Below are 7,659 nucleotides of genomic sequence, written 5' to 3'. Positions count from 1 at the left end.
CCACGGACCCTTAACTAAAATTAAATTAAATTAAACTAAAACTAAATTATTCCGAAAACTTTATTTTTTACATTTTAATATTTTTATGGTCTATTTTAATTTTACAAAACCATATTGTAACAATATTAACATACCTTTTTACATGTTTATTACAAATCACTTCAATTAATTATTGCGTTGATTTTCAGACTTTATGAGTCTGTAACGATATTTGATTTTCATATTGCAATAAGTAGAAATGGCTTGTTCACATACGTTTTACTAAAAGAGATTAAATATCTTAAAGCTTCTTGGCCAATTGGTTTTGATCATTGTAAACACTGAACTAAAAATCAATTAGTTTTTAACCTTAAATATATGTTTCATTATTTTCTTAATTACCAGGTCAATAAATTCATCTTGCTCCTCTTCGGAAAAAATTTTCTATTCTTCTGATATAGTAAAATTAATTTCTAATCCACGTATTGTTAAGGTTGGGTTTATGAAAAATACAATTTTTAAAGTATAAAATCATGTTTTTCTACGTATTTTGTGTCACTGAAAAGTACGCTACGCATATCTAAGAAGCATGGAGAGGCTTAGTTCTCCCCAAGTGCGAATATTAGCCCTTAGGATTATTACATGTCTATTTTATTTATATAAACTGTTCTTAATAAATTGAACTCGTGGCTAACAATTTCATTCAACACTATAATAATAAACCGGAGTACAAGTATCAAATCAATTTATTCAAAATACATATAACAGTTTCAATGTTTTCCAATTTATATAAATTTCTACATTTAGTGCTGACCTTACCAATTTTTTCTGCATCATGTGAGAGGTAATTTTTGACAATGAGACGTGTCCATGCATAGGTATACTCGTATGTATATACTGTAAATTATGACACAAGATCGTTTTTAATCTTTGGTAATACTAAATATTAAAATAAATATTTCTAGTAATACTGATCCAAATAGTATTTTAAATACGAGTATACACTTTAAAAATAATAGACATTTGGAATTATAGTTAGAAAAATATAAATGTTTTATTTTTATCTAGATTATGATTTTTATTTTTTTTTTATTTATGAATGTAATTAACTAAATATAGGTGATGAGTGAGGATATGAGGGACAGATCTTCCACGAAATAGTACGTTGAACATTTATAGCAGGGCTTCAGCCCTCCCAATGTACTTAATAACCCTACACCTATTGTGTCACGATTAAAAAATAAATATATTGATATCTATAATTGTAAATACCTACGCTCAATCAGCTTTTATTTCACAAGTAAAATGCATTATTTGATCGCAATGGAAAAAAATTACGTAATATAACGTGAATTAATGACTTAACTTTTTGTTATATCTAATGATTAAGTTTGTATCTGAAAATAAATTATTATTAAAAATAGTTTATCATTATAATTATATAAATGCTGCAAATATCCAACATTTCTATAATTAGAATTACAAAAATACAAAATACATTATAGGAAACGATTCATTGAATTTTTTTTAGCTTGAGTAATCAATATCAATGCACAAATTATTAATTATTTTAATTTTAAAATTTTAGTAGATTGCGAATAAACATTAGTCTTTATATACATATATTCAATGGATTAAATATTATTATTATATTAAATTGATTATAATATGTTCAATTTTATTTTATATTTTGAAATTGTTGTATCGGTTCTTTAGAGTTATAATTGTTACGACATTTACACAGGGTTCCCATAACCAAATACCTATAGTCAATACAGAATAATGACCAGGTTCTCAATTACTACACTGTTCCAGCCATATATTATTTGATTAAAAAGCGGATTTTGCTCATGTCCATACAAATTTCTATAAATACGTAACATTTTGATTATTTTTTCGATATTTTCAATTTTCTATTAAAAGCTGTTTATTTATTGAATTCCTTAGACCGTTAATGTTAATTATATGTACTCGGTTAACATTGTACTTTATAATATTACAATGCGATAAGTATAGAATTGATAGACTTCAATGTTTATAAGTACGTTTCAGTAATTACATGTATACAAATGCGTACATTTTAATTAATTTTCTTCCTGTTTAAATAGTTGATTATGTATTCTACCCTGTACTGCATCAGCGTGACCTACGAGAGGGGTATGTTATTTGGTTTTTGAGTGTTTGGACACCGCACTGGCGCAAATTGTACCTACTTGTATAATAGGATTAATTAATTAATAACCGAGAATAATTTATAAATATATACGATTTTTCCAGTAAATTTAAAATTATAATTTTAAATAATAATTTAAAAATACAATCAATGTGTGTACATAAAATAATGATAATTGGGAAGTACAAAAAAAAAAAAAATTATAATACAAATTATTGTATTACATAGTATAGAAATATAGAAATACTTTCCAATGATTTTCTGGTTAAATAAATTTATATTACTTAATATGTATTTAAATGTAAAAGCCTATAGGTTAACAAGATTTATGCTCGTAATTCTTAAAAAAGTTGACAACGGTAAACAGAAACGTATACAATTTTTAAAACGAAATTATACTAGTATTATTTATTGGTTATTACCTATATATCAAATAAATCTAAATTAAATATAATTGTTTTCATTGTCATTGGTAAAAAAATGATGTAAGATTATACGTAAACAGCTACGTGGTGACAGTGACGCTAATTAAATTAAAACCTTCTATAGATGGAATAAGTTGTATACCTACTGATATTTAAATATATATATATATATACATAATCATAATTTAACATTATATATGATAAAAGGTGTATCTGAATGTGAATAAAAATCTGTTTTATAGAAGTATTTTTTATTAATTTTTTTTTATTGTACTAGTTTATAGTAGTCAATGTAGTGTATCGGTGAAATTAGTATACAAATACAATTGTTTGTTAGGAGAATTTAACTAGCCTGAATAGTTTTGTAAGTGACATAAATAATTATACTAAACATTTTTTTATATTACATGAAAACTTTAATTCTAAATATTTTATAATAATTAATAAAATAAAATTTTTATTCGAAAAAATTTTAGCAAAACTTACAATTGGTATTCCAACTGGCATATTTATCTTGCTAACACTACACATACCTACCAATTGCACATGTTATATTGTATAACTTAAACTTTAAACATCATGAACTAATAATTTTAGAATACATAACGTTTGAAATTAAAACTATTGTGAAATTGTTAATTCAATGATTTTTAACGGAAATTATTGATTAAATTTAGTTAGTTTCTGGTGTGATTTAAATATTTTTCATGCCTTTATTTTCAAACAAACATAGGTAGGTATAAAGTCTTAGAGTTGTAAGTAATGCAAGTTAGAAAGTATTTCATTTCAAAAGTTTTCTCAGTTTTTTTTTTACTTATTGTTATTTTATCTGGATTTAAATCCGGGTTTAAGTCTTTTACGTACATCCTATATGAATTTAAATTTAAATTTATCAATGTATTTTTTATTCAAGAACGATTTACGAAATAAATAACAATATCAAATTGGATACATTCAAACTTACATCAAAACTTAACAATAATTCATACTAAAACATTTGAATATTGTTTAAATAAGATTTATATTTTTTTTTGGTAATTATTTATTGATTTTTATTCAGTCATATATTTATATTATCATGATATTATAAATTAGTTGCAGAGCTAAAAATATAATAGTTAATATAATAATATAATAATTTAATGTATTATATATGTTATGAAAATAATTTGTATTTATAAAAGCTTAAAGACAAAAAAAAAAAAAAAAATTGAATTAAATACTAATCCGGATCATCCGAATTTATAGATTTGCTTTTTTGTGAATTATAATTATTTTTAATAATAGTATAATAAATTATTTTATTTTGTTGTAATTAAAATTTAACTATAAATTTATATTATGTTTAATGAATTACAGTATACTTATCATGATTTCAACAGTTTTTATAATTTATTATTATTTACCAAAACAAGTTATTAAATTGTTGAATTTATTTTATACCACTATGACTTACAATGATATGACTGAATACCCAGTTAACTTATCTTTACTTCATAACCTTAATTATATTTATGCGAATATAAAAATGCGACATAGCAAAGCAAAATTGAATTGAATAATCCGGATAATATATGAAATCCAGATATGCTTATCACTAGTACCAATAGATATAATTTTATGCTGGTATACAATTTATTTACATTATAATAATACAAATGATGAATAAAATATTTTCCAAAAATGCTTTATAAATGGGAAAATGTTAGTTCCCTCTTGAGATATAGCAAGTAAAATTCACCCTTCAGTATGTCTACGTGAGTTCCTATACAAAAAAAAAAAAAAAAAATACACTAGCATGAAGTTCTTACACGAATATAATTATAACGAATACAAATTTCTTTCCCACTTTATTCAGACTAGGTGGTTGTTGATGTGATTAAAATTTTTTTCTTATGTGTTTTGTGAACATTTAATCCAAATTTAATTGAATTTTGTTCTTATATAATAATATATGGTTATCAACATATTATATGTAATTATTTAATACGATAATAATAATAACTAACAATCATATACATTTTATGTGGCTCATTATGAAAACTCAAAATTTTAACATAATCATACTGTGATATTTGTTTTAAGTTGTATTTTAATATTTTATTGTTTATTTTGCTTATTTTTTGAGGTCTATTGGTAATCTATGTACTTATTTTAATACAGGTATGTATTTGTTTGAAATATTTTTAAGACTTCTAATATTTTGAACATATAAGGATGATGATAAAAGAAAAAGTTGAATTCGAAGTGAAAATATCCACAAGCATTTTTAGTAAAACTTTTACAAAAACTAGAAACACTGGTTAAAATATAAGGTAGGAGGGGAAGTACTATTTTCCTCTATGTAATTTTTCATTAAATAATCACAGAAATCGTTTATTTTATTATTATCTGCTCTTTTGGCTATGAAACATGCAATTTTGTTCGAGTCAGTGGCGGTTTTGATAAAACATTAAGGGGAATCTATTTTCAATTTGTTGTTCCCCGCCATAATTACATATATTAAGTAAAGAATACAATTTTTTTATGATTCTATAATAAATGGCATAATTTTCATTTTTTATTTCAAAATTTAATTAGTTTAATTTTATTGAAATATTAAATATAGTAAAAAATTCATAAATTTGACTATCATCTGAAAAACCCGATCAAACCCGACTAGCATAACCTAGCTTATTTTTATTAATTGTAGTTGTAGATCTGTATTTTTTGATAACGTATATTCGTATATTGTTATCAATTCAATGTCTCATGCTGATGCAAAGAAAAAAAAGTATGAATATACTTCGTGAAAGTAATACGATATAAAAAACATAACAGTTGACATAAAAAATCTAAGGGGGGGGGGGGGCGAGCGCCCTCTTTGCACTCTAAAAACCGTCACTGGTTCGAATAGGAACTTACGTACCGATATATTTTTTTGTATGGGAATTTACATATATAAACGTTTACATGGTATGCTTTGTATGAGAACTTACCATCTCCTTTATAAATAACATTTAAAAAAATTTTTAAGTTTCATAGTACACATAGAAATTCGGAAAATTCATGAACACCAATAAAGTATTTTTTGGTGTTCAATCGCAGGAATACCACAAGCAATCTCTGAACTAATTAATAGGGATATTTTATGGTTGAATTTAACAAAAATATAATAAAAATATAGGTGTCCGATTATTCCCCATGGGTACTGTTTAAAAACATTATACTTATAATAAATAAAAAGCTATATATATATATACGAGGGTCTAGGGGCCATAATTCTTATGAATATATCTAAGCAATGGTCCGTCGGGAAAATTCTGGTTTCTCGGTGATTATATGACGTGACCATATCATGTCTTAACCTAGATCTATATGCTATTATATATATATATATATATAAATTATATAGTATTAGCATACACTATGTAATATATGTATATAGTTACTATTACAAAATAATTCAACATGTAAAGATACAACATTAATTGTATTCGTAGGACTGAAACTATAAACTAGGTACAGTTTACAGAGCTGGTAATTGATCATTTATCAATGTGACTAATATTATATTATGCAGTTATAGTCAAACTTGAATACAAAAACACTGTAGAATATGGATAAAATGTGTTTATTTCTTGTTGAAAAATCTAGAAGTTCATTTAATCGAGGCATGTCAAACTCCTCAAGTATCAAGTGGGTAAATATAAAACAGTTTACTACGCGAGCTGCACATAAACATTTAACGAAAAAATTAATATTTCATATTATTATATATATACACATAGATAGAACCATTAATTAAATTTATTCGATTACACTTTATTGAAAGATAAGTCATAATAATGGTATACTAAGTATCCATTAAGTATGTCATAATATTATACATATTATATATTATAATATTATTATTAAATAAGAACCTAAGATAGTTGTGAAACGAAATTAATATTTTGAACTTTTATTTTTGCTATTTATTTTTTATTTTGTCCATTAATATTGGTAGCTCCGGCCCACAAAATTATTAGTCGCGGGCCGTGTGTTTAACATGCCTGATCTATTCTAAGAAAATAATGTGAATTTAATTTTAATTGTATTTTATATTGGTAAATTTGTACAAAAATTATATCCAACGATCATACTGTTGGTTTAAAATAATTTTAAATATGTTCATTATTGTTAAATTTAAATATGGAAAAATACAAGAAATAATCTTATAGATCGTAACATATTTTGTAATCTTTAAATTGTCAGTTGGTTCAAAAATGTTTTACCTGTAGTGTGAGCGATTTAACCTGTCTAACAATGATAAATACGGTATGTGCTAACCGTAAGCTGTGATGTTTTAATTTATGCACTTTCAAAAATGCAGAGGAAAAAGTAGAAGAAAAAATTGTTAAGTTTAATTAGGTAGGTATAATCCGCTGGCACATTGAAAAAAATACATTAAGTATACAATTTAATTTCTATTAACAATGTACACTATTACTTACAAAACGTTTACAGATTAGTTAATAAGACAAACTGTACATCTCTGAGAAATGGGGTAGAGAAGGTGGCCAACTATAAAGGCGGAGATAACCTAAACGCGGCATTAAATGTATCGTATAAAAATGGATTGCGGACAACACGCAATGATATTTAACGTTATAAATAGAACAATAATATTAATAGTATGACACGCATACAAATTGAGATGTATAATAATATATTTTTATGTATACTTTGACGAAAATAAATAATAAAGACAATGCCGCCGTGGCCGCCGCAACGAGCCGAGTCGAGTAACGTCGGCCGGCGACGACGGCGCGTCGGTTCCGACGGCAGCAGCGGCGGAGTGCGTCGAATCCGAAAATTGCCAATAAACATATGATTGGCGGCTTTCCGTGGGCGGCACGGAACGTGCGTAACGGTGGTGGAGGGGGATTCACCGACAAGCTGCTGCCGCCGCTGCTATCGCGTTTCGGCTCGTGCAGTCGTGTTATCAGCGGGTGGCCAACGTGCCCGTTTGCAGCCGCAGCTCTATAGTTAATTTTTTTTTTTTTTTTTAAATCAAAATTACAAGTGTTTAATATTAGTAATAAAAATAGTTATACTAAA

Source organism: Sipha flava, unplaced genomic scaffold, assembly GCF_003268045.1.
Source record: "Sipha flava isolate LNK unplaced genomic scaffold, YSA_version1 111_pilon_pilon, whole genome shotgun sequence".
NCBI lineage: Eukaryota > Metazoa > Arthropoda > Insecta > Hemiptera > Aphididae > Sipha > Sipha flava.
The sequence above is the reverse complement of the archived record's forward strand: the minus strand, read 5'-3'. Positions refer to the sequence as shown.